General features: G+C 45.8%; 1 protein-coding gene across 1 annotated transcript in view; it reads right to left on the bottom strand.

Moving 5' to 3' along the window:
• Window positions 1–17,728, bottom strand: part of LOC146788756 (vomeronasal type-2 receptor 26-like) — a 757,063-nt gene that overhangs the window by 173,164 nt on the left and 566,171 nt on the right. The window lies entirely within an intron of this gene.

Raw genomic sequence — 17,728 nt, 5'->3', positions numbered from 1 at the left:
TGGCAGTAAAATCACATCCTCTCTCCAATCTTGTAATCTTTACAGGTCCGTGTGAAACACTTAAAGGACATGCTTTTGCCAAGAGGCACCTTAAGAAAGGTGTAGATTCGAAATGAGGTGTTCAGTTTATCAACTTTTAATCCTCCATTTGTCTCAGTCATTTGTCTCAGAAAAGGTACAGCACACTGAGAAAAACACCTTTGGTGCACGTTGTTAGACGTAAACTGCCTGTCGACTCTGCCTTTGAAAGCTTCCTCGGGTACATAGTTCTTTTGATAGAGCCTGCCAGTTCGGACACTTTTTTCTTTCAAAGAATTTTAACATACACACCTCTAGAAACCACAAGAGAATTAAGAGTCAGTCAGCTTCATAACAATGTGACTGTATAACAAAACCAGAAACCTCACCCTCAAGCTACTTCATCACAACCATCTATACACCTATACACAGCGCCATCCTGTGGTTGGTGTCAGAACTGCATTACACAGTAAGGGCAGAGGTGCATACTCTTTGTCTAAAGCCCCCCTGCCCCTATTTCAACTATATGTGGCTCATCCTCAATTTTCATCCAAATTCAATCAGAAGAAAGCCACCTGACTGAGACATCTATTGGTTATTGCGTCAATGCTCATGGGTGCCTTTAAATATGTTATGAAGTCTGATTACTTTTAACGGTTAACACCCCACCAATGGTGTCAGTATATGATATCACCACTCTCCCCTCACTATTTCACTGGCACGTTCTAAATTGGGGAATTAAGTCCCCTTGAATACTGAGGGTTCCTTGGGGCCAACTAGCCCATCAGGTACCTCCAGTAAGCACCACACAGCTGGATTGTAGAAAGGTGGTCCGAGGCTACGCCCCTTTGTTACACCACTCTACAAACACGCCTCTTGGCGTACTGTGGTGGGGTGATGAGTTCCTTTTGTGTCTGAGGAACTCAGGACACAAGTGGACTTAATCCTCTGAGGAGTAGTGCACCATAAGCCGCATTTGTAGCGTGGTTGAAAAAGGGGCATGACCTCAGAACACCTCTCTGCAACGCAGCTCTGTGGCACTTACTGGAGGTATCTGGTGGGCTTGCTGGCCCCCAGGGACCCTTTGGATTCAAGGGGACTTAATCCCCCAACTTACAATGTGCCTGGGGACGCGTTTGCAGAGTGGTGCAGGGAGGAGGTGGGCCTGATGTAACAAATTTGCAATCCTGCTGTGTGGGACTTACTGGAGGTAATAAAAGGGGTAGTTGGCCCCGAGGTTGACGTTGGGGGCTAACTACCTCCAGTAAATCCCACACAGTGTGATTGCTAAAAGTTGTTTCTAGGCCACACTCAACTTTCTCCACCACTCTGAAAAGGCGACTGCTATATATTAGTTAGAAATTAGCATTTAAAAAAACTTTGAAATTCACTGAAAAAACGATACGTTTCGGGCACTTATAGTTATTAATTAGCATGTATAAAACCTTTGAAATTCACTGAAAAAACCATAGGTTTCAGGGACATTATAGTTAGTTGGACATTTCACTCGTTCAAAACCATAGAAATTCAGCCGTTATAGTTGGTTCAGCTAACTATAACTCGCGCCCCGGCAATGCACTGCTGATGACGTCACATATTACTTCATGACATGGTCAGTGACATTACTGATGACATCACTGATGACATCTCAAATGACATCACTGATGACATCATCCACGTGAAAATCTGATGCACCTCCCCACACCCCAATATAACCTTTTATACACCCACTCTAAAATTCAGACTACCATTTTTGAAACTATAGACACACCAGTACCAGTTACTACATATGCACTCACTGATTCCTAGGTCTACATACACATCCACTCATTCAGCCATACAGTCACTCTTACAAGCAGTCACTCATCAATACAACGCTATCATATGCACTCCTACACCTATACAGACACACACTCACTGCCACTCATCCAGAGTTACTCACACACCTAGTCAGTCATGCCAAGAATCAATCACACTTCCATTTACTCACATATACAGTTAAAGACACACCACCACACTTATTCATACAGATACTAACGCATACGTAATCTCTTATACAATCACTGATACAAGTACACACTCATCCATACAGCCAATCTCACAATCACTCACTCTCACATATAGTTATTTATATACACCATTGCTCAAATATACTGCCTTTTACATATATAGTTACTGGCACATGTACCACTGAGACATCCATTCACTCACCAACACACCCTTACACACACACTCACCCACCCATACAGCTGTTTTCACATGCACTCTTGAACCCATACAGCCAGTGAATCAACCACTCACACTTAATCTCCCAACTTAAAACAACCACAGGGCGTGTTTACACAGTGGGGAAGGGAGGGGACGGGGCCTGAGGTGACGTGTGCAAACAAGCCCAATAGAGCGTTTTAAGTTGGGGAAATAACTCCCCTTCAATCCTGAGGGACCCTGGGACTAACTAGCCCACCAGGTGCTTCCAGTAAGTGCCACTGCACTGCGTTTGCAGAGAGGTGGTCCAGGCTGTTCCACTTTATACACCTCTTTGCAACGCAGGACTGTGGCGCTTACTGGAGGTACATAGTGGGCTAGTTGGACTCTAGGGACCCTCAGGATTCAAGGGGACTTGATCTCCCAACTTAACACGGCAACAGAGCGTGTTTACACAGTGGTGAAGGGAGGGGACGGGGCCTGAGGTCACGTGTGCAAATACACCCTATGGCACGTTTTCAGATGGGGAAATAATTTGCCTTTAATCCTGAGGGCCCCTGGGGTCAAACTAGTCCACCAGGTGCTTCCAGTAAGCGCCACTGCTCTGTGTTGCAGAGAGGTGGTCCAGGCAGTGCCACTTTTTTCACCTCTCTGCAACGCAGCTCTGTGGTGCTTACTGGAGGTACCTAGTAGGCTACTTAGACCCTAGGGACACTCAGGATTCAAGGGGACTTAATCTCCCACATTAAAATGGACACAGGGCGCGTTTACACAGTGGTGAAGAGAGGGGATGGGGCCTGAGGTGACATGTGAAAACATGCCCTGTGCCGCGTTTTAAGTTGGGGAAATAATTCCCCTTCAATCCTGAGAACCCCAGGGGGCCAACTCGCCCACCAGGTGCTTCCAGTAAGCGTCACTGCACTGTGTTTCAGAGAGGTGGCCCAGGCCGTGCCCCTTTTTACACCTCTCTGCAACGCAGCTCTGTGGCGCTTACTGGAGGTACCTAGTGGGCTACGTGGACCCTAGGGACACTCAGGATTCAAGGGGACTTAATCTCCCAAATTAAAACGAACACAGGGCACATTTACACAGTGGTGAAGGGAGGGGATGGGACCTGAGGTGATGTGTGCAAACATGCCCTGTGGCGGATTTTAAGTTGGGGAAATAATTCCCCTTCAATCCTGAGGGACCCTGGGGGCCAACTAGTCCACCAGGTGCTTCCAGTAAGTGCCACTGCACTGCGTTGCAGAGAGGTGGTCCAGGCCGTGTCACTTTTTACACCTCTCTGCAACGCAGCTCTGTGATGCTAACTGGAGATACCTGGTGGGCTAGGTGGACCCAAGGGACATTCAGGATTCAAGGGGACTTTATCCCCCAAATTAAAATGGCCACAATGCATGTTTGCACACGTCACTTAGCCCCCCCTCCGTTAACCAGTGCGTGTTTTAAGAGGTAGTTTTAATCCCCCTGCCCTATTATGTACTAGGGGCTTACATAGGAGGTCATTCTATTCACAGGGAACCCCAACGCATAGTGTTCACTAGTGTATATAGGTGTTTTACTGTATTCTAAGTGTCTTTTAGCATATCACTGGCTCTAGGACTCACTCCCCTTGCGCTGCATTAGAGTCCCATTCAGCAACATGTACTAATCCATTCACTGCGCCAAAACCCAAACACTTATAAATTCACCCAGGCACTCTCCTTGCAGTACTCTAATCATTCAGTCAGTACCCAAGTACTCATCCAGTGACCCAGGCCTTAAAACATGGACTACTTCAAACACCTATCCACTATGCATGCAGTCTTCTAACCATGAACACACTTGTCTTTCACACCTTCAATTCTCCAGTCAGAATCCATACACTTCCAGTAAATACCCTGTCACTCCCCTAGAACTCCTCTAGTGACCCATTCAGCACCATGTACTAATCCATCCACAGCACCAAAACCCAACCACTTATAAATTCACCCAGGCACTCTCCTTGCAGTACTCTAATCATTCAGTCGGTACCCAAGTACTCATGCAGCGAGCCAGGCCTCAGCACATTGACAGCTTCAAACCCCTATCCACTATGCATGCAGTCCTCTAACCACCTACACACAAGTCTTTCACACCTTCAATTCCCAAGTCACTATCCATACACTTCCAGCAAACACTCTGTCACTCCCCTTGCACTCCTCTAGTGACCCATTCAGCGACATGTACTAATCCATTCAGTGTGCTTACACCCAAGCACTTATAAATTCACCCAGGCACTCTCCTTGCAGGACTCTAATCATTCAGTCAGTACCCAAGTACTCATGCAGTGAGCCAGTCCTTAGCACATGGACTGTTTCAAACCCCTATCCACTATGCATGCAGTCCTCTAACCACCTACACACTTGTCTTTCACACCTTCAATTCCCGTCAGTATCCATACACTCCAGCAAACACCCTGTCACTTCCCTTGCACTCCTTCTTTGACCGATTCAGCACCATGTACTAATCCATTCACTACACCAAAACCCAAGCACTTATACATTCACCCAGGTTCTCAACTTGCAGTACTCTAACCACTTAGTCAGTACCAAAGAGCTCACGCGGTGACCCAGGCCTTAAAACATGGACTACTTCAAACACCTATCCACTATGCATGCAGTCCTCTAACCACCTACACACTTGTCTTTCACACCTTCATTTCCCAAGTCAGTATCCATACACTTCCAGCAAACACCCTGTCACTCCCCTTGCACTCCTCTATTGACCAATTCAGCACCATGTACTAATCCATTCAGAGCGCCTAAACCCAAACATTTATAAATTCAACCAGGCACTCTCCTTCTAGTACTCTAACCATTCAGTCAGTACCCAAGTACTCATCCAGTGACCCAGGCCTTAGCACATGGACTGCTTCAAGCCCCTATCCACTATGCATGCAGTCCTCTAACCACCTACACACTTGTCTTTCAAACCTTCAATTCCCCAGTCAGTATCCATACACTCCAGCAAACATTCTGTCACTCCCCTTGCACACCTCTAGTGACCCATTGAGCAACATGTACTAATCAATTCACTGCGCCAAAACCCAACCACTTATAAATTCATCCAGTTAATCTCCATGCAGAACTCTAATCATTCAGTCAGTACCCAAGTACTCATGCAGTGAGCCAGGCCTTAGCACATGGACTGCTTTAAACCCCTATCCACTATGCATGCAGTCCTCTAACCACCTACACACTTGTCTTTCACACCTTCAATTCCTCAGTCAGTATCCATACACTCCAGCAAGCACCCTGTCACTTCCCTTGCACTCCTTCAGTGACCGATTCAGCAACATGTACTAATCCATTCACTACACCAAAACCCAAGCACTTATAAATTCACTCACATTCTCAACTTGCAGTACTCTAACCACTTAGTCAGTACCCAAGTACTCATGCGGTGACCCAGGCCTTAAAACATTGAATACTTCAAACCCATATTCACTATGCATGCAGTAATCTAACCACATACACACTTGTCTTTCACACCTTCAATTCCCTAGTCAGTATTCATACAATTCCAGCAAACACCCTGTCACTTCCCTTGCACTCCTCTACTGATCCATTCAGCACCATGTACTAATCCATTTAATGCGCCAAATCAAGCACTTATAAATTCACACAGGCACTCTCCTTGCAGGACTATAATCATTCAGTCAGTACCCAAGTACTCATGCAGTGAGCCAGGCCATAGCACATGGACTGTTTCAAACCCCTATCCACTATGCATGCAGTCCTCTAACCACCTACCCACTTGTCTTTTAAACCTTCAATTCCCCAGTCAGTATCCATACACTCCTGCAAACACCCTGTCACTCTTCTTGCACTCCTTCAGTGACCGATTCAGCACCATGTACTAATCCATTCTCTGCGCCAAATCTCAACCACTTATAAATTCACCCAGACACTCTCCTTGCAGTACTCTAATCATTCAGTCAGTACCAAAGTACTCATGCAGTGAGCCAGGCCGTAGCACATGGACTGCGTCAAACGCCTATCCACTGTGCATGCAGTCCTCTAACTACCTACACACATGTCTTTCAAACCTTTAATTCCCCATTCAGTATCCACACACTTCCAGTAAACACCCTGTCACTCCCCTTGTGCTTTTAGGGGACCCATTCAGCACCATGTACTAATCCATTCACTGTGCCAAAACTCAACCACTTATAAATTCACCCTTTCACTCTCCTTGCAGTTCTCTAATCAATCAGTCAGTACCCAAGTACTCATGCAGTGAGCCAGGCCTTAGCACATGGACTGCTTCAAACCCCTATCCACTATGCATGAAGTCCTCTAACCACCTACACAATTGTCTTTCACACCTTCAATTCCCCAGTCACTATCCATACACTTCCAGCAAACACTCTGTCACTCCCCTTGCATTCCTCTAGTGACCCATTCAGCACCATGTACTAATCCATTCACTGCACCAAAACTCAACCACTTATAAATTCACCCAGGCTCTCTCCTTGCAGTTCTCTAACCACTTAGTCAGTACCCAAGTACTCATGCGGTGACCCAGGCCTTAAAACATGGACTACTTCAAACACCTATCCACTATGCATGCAGTCCTCTAACCACCTACACACTTGTCTTTCACACCTTCATTTCCCAAGTCAGTATCCATACACTTCCAGCAAACACCCTGTCTCTCCCCTTGCACTCCTCTATTGACCCATTCAGCACCATGTACTAATCCATTCAGTGCGCCTAAACCCAAACACTTATAAATTCAACCAGGCACTTTCCTTCCAGTACTCTAACTATTCAGTCAGTACCCAACTACTCATCCAGTGACCCTGAGGTTCTGTAGCGATCCGAACCCGTGTATTCGGTATCGTAGTACTGACACGATTTTGGTACCAATGAACCGTAAATGATCCGTTATATGCATGACAGTGTTTTCGCTGCGCAACTAGCATGAATTCACTGAGAAATAGGGCATTCTGTTGTTAAGTCATGGCATCCATTTCAGTTACGGCATCCATTTTGTTTCTTGCCCTCACATAGTCAATGAACGGGCGATGACCCCGGCAGAATCACCTTGTTAAGGATACGTAAGCTTGAGCCCCGAGAAAGGCTGACGCTGCATGACTAGGCAGAATCAAGCTGCCTCCCTTGCCTGAGGCCAGTCCTGCTATACTGGTTCTCGTGTCCATTGTCCTGACTGAAAGGCCGAAGACGGTAGCCATGCCCGTTTATGATCCATAAACACCTCTTATCCTACTTTTCAATCCTTTGCACCTGGCTCTGCTCCTCTCCTTCTGGGCTTTTACAATGGGGAATTTACGATTTTTATGATGGGGAGGATCGGGCAAAGAATGGAAAACTGACAAGGGGACCTGATCGAATACCGAAAACCTACGACTAATTATTGTTTGATGTCTATTTACTATTTGTTTGGGATACCGGGTTGGGCATGAGAAATATTCGTGTAATGTTGCCTAAAGACATTTTTCGTGTATTTAAGGAACAACCCACTTAATGCAATTTGAACAGTCTCGTAGATTCTGCCTCTGTGTGGTTCCTATGACTTCTGTGTCCCTGCAGTGAATAAATCTTGGTCTCTGACGCCACCATCGAGAAACCCGCGTCTCCGTTTATTTGTGCACTGAGACAGGAAGAAACTCAGGGGTCTTCGGGTGTTGTTTCCCTGACACCTCTGGACTCTTAAAAGTCCAGAACCTCAAATTGGGGCCCAACGTGGGGCGACGTCATCCGGTACCGGTCCAAAGCCTGAAAAGTTCGAGGAGTTTCGTGTGAAGATTCCGGAGGGAGGTACCCCGCTTCATCGATCCCTGCATGTCGTAAAAGTGGCCCGACGATCTCTTCCACGAGGGTTCCCTTTCCCAGACGGCTACAGAGGACCGCTGCCCTGACTGTCGCCCTGTCTTGGACCCGAGGTGCAGACCTTAGTACGGCGAGACGTAGACGGGTTCTCCTTGGTGACGTCTTCCACATTTCAGTTAAGTATTAAGTGGGTTATGCTCAGTTTGGTTGTTCTTTGTTGCTTTGGTTTAATTCGTAGATTATCATTGGTTGCTCTTGTTTAGATAATCTTTGTTTTGGTATTGGTTCATTTTGGTAGGCCTAAGTTCTCTGCGCATTTTGGTTGGAATTTGTCTTTGTTTGTCATGACTAACAGTAGTAATTGTTTTCTGTCCTGGTTACGTTGCAACGGGGATTCCCGGTTGGAGGATTCGTGTTTGGTTCCTCCGATTGGAACTCCTACATATGAGCTCTATTGTAAACATGGTGTAGGTCCTATTGCGTATAATGAAGTATGGGTCCGTTATACCAGAAAAGATGGTGTCCTTAGTTGGCCACCACATGGTAGCTTCGATAGCGAAATTCTAGACAATCTAGAAATGAAGTTGTTTAAAAGAAAAGCCCGGCCGGCAATGTTTGATTCTTTTCGCGTATGGCATAAAGAAGCCAAACAGAGAGAAATTCGGAAGACGAAGAAAGAACAGAAAGAGAAAGGGTTGACTTTAATGGAGTCTGCTAGGCAGCTGCATGTCAATGAGACTGAGAAAGCAATGGAGATGGCGAATAGAAAATATAATTTGGTAATTGATAAATGTTACCCTGTATTGCCATCTTGTCCTACTAAGCCGATAGAGGACCATGAAAAGGATCCTCTGTTGTCTTACCTGTTGAATTCACCTCCACCGTATGCACAGGGTATTACAGCACCACAGTTACTACCTGTTGTACAGCCAGCTGCCGGTCAGCCTGGAATAGTTGCTCCACTTCCTTTGATTCCAGCTCCTGTCCTTCCCGTGGTTAATGTTCCTTCGGCACCCCCTCTTCCTGGGTCGCCTGTTCTGCCTTTGCCTGTCGTTTCGCAAACTGCTTTACCTGCTACTCCCACCCTTACTATTTCATCTGCTCCAGCTGCCCTGTTCCCGAACCCTGTGAACATTCTGACTCCGCTTTCCGTTCGTCGGAAAATAACCAACTCTGTAACTAATATCTTAACTCCTCTCTACAGGTCTTTAATTGGGACCCCCGTTTCTGACTCTATACAGAGACGTAGCCAGCTTCCTGGTCCCCAGGAACGAGAAATGTTAGATTCGACAGCTCTTAGGTGGATGTCGAAAGCTGTGAAGTATGATGCACGAAGAGTGTTAGATACCTTTATGCAATGGAATGAACCAACTCAACGTTATGTTTTTGACGTGATGTGTTCTCTTGTGCGTGAGGAATGGGAAGATGATGACTTAGATTCCGTCCCCTCTGATCTGGTAAATGTTCAGCAGAAATTTGCCGCAGGAATGGTGATAGGTTCAGAAGTAAGGGAAGCGATAGAACTGATTTTAGCTTATAGGGATGATTCCCCTCTTCGAGCGCCAAGGGACCCTGATGGTTCACCGATTACTAGGAAAAGACGAGGTCAATATCCGATGAGGGAAGTTCCACCGATATGGCGTGATGCAGTTCAAGCTGATGGGGCTAATGGTATTGCAGCTGCTCCGGCACAATTCCAGAGAGTGTGGATACACATCCCTTGGAAGCAGGCCGAAGGATTAGCAGTAAAACAAGAGCTGCCGGACCCGCGTAAAAACCCTGCTGGTTATTATAAAGAGTTAACACAGACAGTTCAAGCGTGTGTCATGAATTTGGCAGACATTGAAATGCTATTTGGCAATGTAGTGCCACAGCCTATATGGGCCAAGATTCGGCAAGAGAACCACCCAATCGCCCTAGGAGGTGATTGGCCAGCTATTGTAGCGGCAGATGCGCAACAAGTTGGCAGTGCTAAACCTGAACCTCTGATTGCTGCCTTACCTGGCAGAATAATTAATCTGATGAAAACGATGATGCCAGCGTTACGAGTTAATTGGGATAAACTATCGGCATGCAAGCAAAAGAAGGACGAAAGCGTCTCTGACTTTTTCACTAGATTTGAAGAGACCTTCGTAGACCACAGTGGGCAAGATATGAGTACTGAGGGAGGCCAGAGGTTGTTTGTCGACAAGTTCGTGTTTAATTTACTACCTGAGTTTAGTAACAAGTTAAAGGATTCTGAAAGTGCATGGGCAGTGTCGACGACAGCACAGATACTTGCAACTGCTCAGTATTACGAGAATAGAGAGAAAGAAGAGAAGGAAAAGTCAGAAAAGAAGACAAAAGATTTGAAGACTAAAGTACTATTGCAACAGGCGTATCCGCCTCGCTCGAATCAGTCAGATTCACAGCAGCGACCCCAGTTTCAGCAACAGCCACAATTCCAGCAAGGGACGTCCCAAAGATTTAATTATGGTTTTTCCCGACAACAGTTAGCATGGAATCAGTGTGCCTATTGTAAAAAGGAGGGTCACTATAAGAATGAGTGTCCGGTACTGCACGCACAGACTAGTGGTGTCCCAGCTCAGAGAGGTAATGTTGGGTTTATGCAAGCTCCTAGAGGTAGAGGACGTGGTACAATGACACCACAGGCCGATCGCCCACCAAATTATTTCGATCAGCGAAATGTACAACCTGCGCAACCGGGTATATCTCCACAGTATCATGTTGAAGATTATTATGATCATAATGAAGAGATTCAGAGAAGCGAGTACTAGGACAGCCACAGGCAAAGAGAGGAAGTAGTATCAGTTCCAGTTGATCAGAGTGGACCTTATGTCGCAGTAGTTACATCAGGCGTGGTCGAACCGTTTCTGTTGGATACTGGTGCGGCAAAAAGTTCAATTATGCATGCGAAACTCCCTGGCGCACCTTTGTCTGGCTTAACGAACACTTCAGGAGGTTTCTCAGGCGCCCCTGTTCACAATCCTGTTTCTAGTCCTTTATCAATTTCTGTTGGGCCATGCGAACTAGAAGCACCCCTTATCCTAACAACCGGTTGTAATGAGAATCTGCTTGGTTTAGATCTGTTGAAACGCCTGCATGCGACACTGTACTGTTCTCCTTCGGGAGTACAGCTCACATTAGGCAAAAGAGTCATCTCTCCAATGTATATGTCGATGGATAAGCTCCCACCGGAGCTGCGTTCTCTCCCTGATTCTCTTTGGGCGACTGGTCCTAACGATGTAGGCCTCTTGGAAATTCCCCCTTATGTGGTAAGTCTGAAAGCGAATGTTAGATTCCCACGAATCCCACAGTATCGGATTTTGAATGAAGGTGAACGTGCACTTTTGCTGATTGTGAAAGACTTAATACAGAAAGATGTGATAGAGGAAACTAGAGGAAATGTCTGCAATAGTCCTGTTCTGCCGATTTTAAAACGCACTGACCCGTCCAAACCTCCAATCTACAGATTTGTGATTGACCTCAGAGAAGTTAACAAAATAGTGATTCCGCAGTTTCCTGTGTTACCAGATATCACTGCATTATTGACGTTGATTCCTGCCTCAGCCTCATGGTTTACAGTGATCGACTTGAAGAATGCCTTCTTCAGCATTCCGATAGCCCAGGAAAGTAGAGACATTTTTGGTTTCTCCTTAGGAGGTCGCAGTTTCAGATTCAAACGCGCTCCACAAGGTTATTGTGAGAGCCCTTCAATTTACAGCCAAGCATTGAAGAGTTAATTAGATGCTCTTGTACTTCCTCCTGGTGTTGCTCTGATCCAATATGTAGATGATCTTTTACTGGCTGCTGATGACAAGGAAACTTGCAAAATAGCTACAATTTCTTTATTACGTCATTTGTCAGACTTACATCACAAGGTTTCACCTTCTAAACTGCAATACTGTTGCCAAGAAGTGACCTACTTAGGTCATCTTTTGTCAAAGGAGGGAAGAAGGTTGACCCCAGAAAGAATCAAAGCAATTTCGCAGATGACTGTACCAAGCACACAGAGAGAAGTACGTGCGTTTTTGGGTATTACGTCATACTACAGGCAATGGATCCCAAATTTTTCTCTCATGGCGAAACCATTGGTGGCCCTGACTGGAAAAGGTGTTCCGAGCCCTTTGCCATGGTCTGATGAATGTCAACAGAGCTTCTCCGACTTACGTGATGCGCTGTGTTCAGCTCCTGTGTTGGGTACTCCTGACTACAGTAAGCCGTTTACTTTATATGTCCATGAAAGAGAAGGTTGTGCGTTGAGTGTATTAACGCAACAATTTGGTGACAAACAGCGGCCTTGTGCATATTTCTCATCCACATTAGATCCGGTAGCCAGAGCATTGCCAAGTTGTTTAAGAGCTACAGCAGCAGCTGCAGTGTCTATTCGACAGTCTGCTGGACTAGTCATGAACAACATATTAGTAGTCATGGTTCCACATTCTGTGGATACACTCATGAATCGAACAAAAACTCAGCACCTCACCAGTGCTAGACTATCAGGCTATGAGCTGACGCTTTTGGCAAGTCACATTCAGATCAAGCGATGCAACATATTGAATCCAGCAACGCTGTTGCCGACTACTCTAGAGTCGAGTGATTCAGAGCCTCATGATTGTTGTTTTAGAACTGAGGAAGAGACAAAAGGTAGGATTGATTTTAAAGATACCCCGTTACTAGATCCAGATGGCACTTTGTACGTCGATGGGTCATGTTTTAAACTACAGAATGGTGATGTGACGGCCGCGTATGCAGTTACGACTTTGAGTACGATTGTTGAGACCGCAAGAGTAAGTCAGAATTCTGCCCAAGCTGCAGAATTATTTGCACTAACAAGAGCGTGTGTTTTAGCTGAGGGAAAGAGAGTGAATGTGTTTACTGATAGCCAATACGCCTTCGGCGTAGCACATAGCTTTGGACGTCTGTGGAAAGAAAGAGGTTTTCTCACGTCCCATGGGACTAAGATCCAACATGGACAGTTAGTCAGCGATCTATTGGAATCTCTGACCCTACCGAATGAAGTTGCGATTGTGAAGTGCAGTGCACATCGAAAGATTACGGATGATGTTGGCCGTGGGAATGCGTTCGCTGATGAGGTCGCCAAAGAAACGGCCAAGAACATGACGAGCCGAATGTACGTTGCAACGTCTGCAAGATGGATTGCTGAATCAGGGATGTGTGAGAATACGATTGAAAGTGTGAAGGCAATCCAGAATGATGCAACTGAAAATGAGAAGAATGAATGGAAGGAGAAAACGGGTAAAATGGATTCAAGTGGATGTTGGGTTGATTTGTCTGAACAGCAGCGTTGGATGTTACCTGATGCGTATGTGCTCGCAGTAGTCACGATGGCGCATGGAGCGGCGCACATCAGTTCGAAAGGGATCTGTAAAATGTTAGCTCCAGTATGGAAGAATGATGGAATTACTAAGTGTGCGGAAAGAGTGGTGAAAAACTGCATGATATGCCTGATGCATAATCCTGGCAAGGGAACCCCAGCCCCAACTGGTCATTTTGCTCCCCCTTCTTGTCCCTTTGAAGTGATTCAGTTGGATTTTATCCACATGGACAGGTGTAACAATCTTAAATATGTCCTAGTGGTAGTCTGTGCCTTTTCAAGATGGATTGAGGCATATCCATTAAAGGATAACACTGCTATGTCCACTGCCAAAGTCCTCCTCAAAGAATACTTCCCCAGGTATGGTATGCCACGGATTGGTCGGACAATGGAAGTGAGTTTGTAGGGAAAGTCATGAAGAGTGTGTGTACGGGTCTGGGTATCACCCAGAAATTCCACAGTGCGAATCACCCACAGTCAGCAGGTTTGGTTGAAGGGTACAATGGTACCCTGAAGCTGAAACTTGCTAAAATTCAAGCTTCCACTGGTCTATCTTGGCCAGATGCACTGCCTTTAGCTTTACTGTCCACCAGAGCGACTGTACACTCTTGAGTAGGGCTTAGCCCATATGAGATTGTGTTTGGTCGTCCTGCTAATGTTTGTAAAACATTGATTATCTTTATGACCTGACTGCTAAACTAAGCCTTATTCATCAACAGGTATTCGAATCCTTGCCTAAACTGCCAGGGAGTCCAGGCCACACGTTGAAACCCGGTGACCAAGTGGTGGTGCGGAATTTTGAGCGAACCCGGAACCTCCAGCCAAGATTCGTGGGCCCGTTCCAAGTGCTCCTAACAACGAGAACTGCTGTACGCCTAGCTGGAAGGAAGAATTGGGTGCACGCTAGCCATACGAAGCGTGTCCCTCTCCCACTCCCCTATGACAACTGGGTTAGACAGGGATTTGGTGTATCCGAGACAGAACCTGTTCCTAGGCTCATCCCTTTCAGTGATGCAGAGTACATAACAGACCCACGAACTGAAACGCAGAACTCTGACACCTCAGCAGGAACCGCTCCTTTGAACCCTGGACAGAGTGTTGTACAAAGTGAACATTTGTCACCTGTGGAGTCGAACATTTCTGCACCTGTAGACCAGCTATTTCAAGATCAGACAAGACCGGGAAATACAGATATAATCTACGTTCTCATGCTATGAACTAATGACATTGCATAATTACCTTTCTGTTTGAAAACTGTTTTGATCTTATCGCATTCCATTCAGTCAGGAAGTTTGCTCTAAATTTTTATCTTTTTGTTTTTGTTGTTCTCTCACCTTGCCGTCTGGGTTACCGTAGGGTCGTAACGTGTGCCTTGTTTTAATTTGCAGGGAACCAGACACAAGGTCGGTTTCTTCTGTTTACTTTGGGAACTCCCAGGGTAGACAGAGGCAATTTTTTTAACAGGTACAAACCATCCGTTGCGAACGGTTGTAGAAGATGGAGCTTCCTGAACTGCGACGGGTTAACGTCATAAATGTGCACAAGACAAAACTATATGACATATTGTATAGCAAATGTTTTCTAATGCAATGTGCTCTGACACTTCTGATTGTTTTAATAACTTTGGTAGGCGGAATTATTTTTGGTATTCAGTTGATCTTTACACCTGTTACATCTACAGTATCTCCCCATGTTCCCGTTTCTCCGACTGTTGTTTCTCTTCATTCTTTCCATCCTTTTCCTACCCACGAGCAAGCTCGACGCTCTGAGTTTATAAATAACACTTTCATTCAGCTCTTGCACCAACATCAACTAGTGGTTAACACAACGAACTGCTGGGTGTGTGGCTTGATACCACATACCATGGACAAGGGCATCCCTTATCTGGTTCTGCCCTTTAGTTATAATGGATCATTCTGGGCATTTCAGACCATGTTCGCTTATGCCCTAGAGACCTATCCTCCACGACCTCCGTGTTCCACTAGGTATAACTCCGCTAATAGAGCCTTGGTAAAAGGAATCACTGACATGGTTAGAGACGTCAATAACACTCCGTTCATTCCCAAGGATGAATTGCGAGTTTACATGGGTTGGAATGTTACGGAATATGGCATTACTTTGGGTGAGAACAAACGTAAAAGCTCGACTCCGATCTGGGTCGTACCCCACCAAGGTCAGGTCTGTTTGCAAGGAAATGGGAGGAATCCGAAAGCTCGACTAGGGAAGAGTGACTGTATCGAAACATACGTTTTCCCCTGCATTTTTAGCTGCTAAGGGCACCTATTTTGTTTGCAAAGACAGAGCATACACATGGCTGCCTGCTGACTTCTCAGGCTCATGTTATATCGCTCAACTGATACCTCCGACATACACTGCTGCACCGGACTATCACAAAACTAGAGTTGTGAGAGGTGTTTTCAGTAAAGAAGATACTGCTGGCCAAGAAGCAGGAGACTTCTTCAAAGGTTTCCTTCCATTCTGGGGGCCTATGGCCAACAGTAGAAACTTACGTCAACTAACACGGGTAGTTGAATCCACTATCACCGAAACTGCGGGTGCCCTTAGTAACCTGACAGCTGAGCTTCAAGCGGATCGCCTCATGACGTTACAGAACCGTATGGTCCTTGATGTGTTACTTGCAGATCGAGGTGGGGTATGTAAGATGATCCAATCGAGTTGCTGTGTTTTTATCCCAGATAATGCGCCAACGGTATATAAGGCCATTTCTAAGTTACACAAAATCTCTGACTCTATTCATGTAGAGGAAGGTGACTGGTCATTAATGGGATGGTTCTGGAGTCTGTTATCTGCGTTGGGATGGAAGGTTCTGATAGTCACTGGTGTTGCATTGGTATTTTTATTTTCGTGCTGTCTCATTGTTCAGTGTGGTCCTGCCTTATGTAGCCTTTGTGTTTCGACATGCGTAAGAAGACCACCTGTTTTTAGAGATACGCCACGGGATAGAGTAATGCTTCAGCAACATATCAGTGACCTGATGAACATAGAAATGGACTCTGACATAGAGTAAGTTATTGCCTATGTAAGGGCAAAAGGATGGTCTGAGGTTCTGTAGCGATCCGAACCCTTGTATTCGGTATCGTAGTACTGACACGATTTTGGTACCAATGAACCGTAAATGATCCATTATATGCATGACAGTGTTTTCGCTGCGCAACTAGCATGAATTCACTGAGAAATAGGGCATTCTGTTGTTAAGTCATGGCATCCATTTTAGTTACGGCATCCATTTTGTTTCTTGCCCTCACATAGTCAATGAACGGGCGATGACCCCGGCAGAATCACCTTGTTAAGGATACGTAAGCTCGAGCCCCGAGAAAGGCTGACGCTGCATGACTAGGCAGAATCAAGCTGCCTCCCTTGCCTGAGGCCAGTCCTGCTATACTGGTTCTCGTGTCCATTGTCCTGACTGAAAGGCCGAAGACGGTAGCCATGCCCGTTTATGATCCATAAACACCTCTTATCCTACTTCTCAATCCTTTGCACCTGGCTCTGCTCCTCTCCTTCTGGGCTTTTACAATGGGGAGGTTACGATTTTTATGATGGGGAGGATCGGGCAAAGAATGGAAAACTGACAAGGGGACCTGATCGAATACCGAAAACCTACGACTAATTATGTTTGATGTCTATTTACTATTTGTTTGGGATACCGGGTTGGGCATGAGAAATATTCGTGTAATGTTGCCTAAAGACATTTTTCGTGTATTTAAGGAACAACCCACTTAATGCAATTTGAACAGTCTCGTAGATTCTGCCTCTGTGTGGTTCCCATGACTTCTGTGTCCCTGCAGTGAATAAATCTTGGTCTCTGACGCCACCATCGAGAAACCCGCGTCTCTGTTTATTTGTGCACCGAGACAGGAAGGAACTCAGGGGTCTTCGGGTGTTGTTTCCCTGATACCTCTGGACTCTTAAAAGCCCAGAACCTCAACCCAGGCCTTAGCACATGGACTGCTTCAAGCCCATATCCACTATGCATGCAGTCCTCTAACCACCTACACACTTGTCTTTCAAACATTCAATTCCCCAGTCAGTATCCATACACTCCAGCAAACATCCTGTCACTCCTCTTGCACTCCTCTAGTGACCCATTGAGCAACATGTACTAATCAATTTACTGCGCCAAAACCCAACCACTTATAAATTCACCCAGTTACTCTCCATGCAGTACTCTAATCATTCAGTCAGTACCCAAGTACTCATGCAGTGAGCCAGGCCTTAGCACATGGACTGCTTTAAACCCCTATCCACTATGCATGCAGTCCTCTAACCACCTACACACTTGTCTTTCACACCTTCAATTCCCCAGTCAGTATCCATACACTCCAGCAAA

Source organism: Triturus cristatus, chromosome 10 (assembly GCF_964204655.1).
Source record: "Triturus cristatus chromosome 10, aTriCri1.1, whole genome shotgun sequence".
NCBI lineage: Eukaryota > Metazoa > Chordata > Amphibia > Caudata > Salamandridae > Triturus > Triturus cristatus.
Note: the sequence above shows the minus strand (reverse complement) of the source record. Positions and strands in the feature narration are given on the sequence as shown.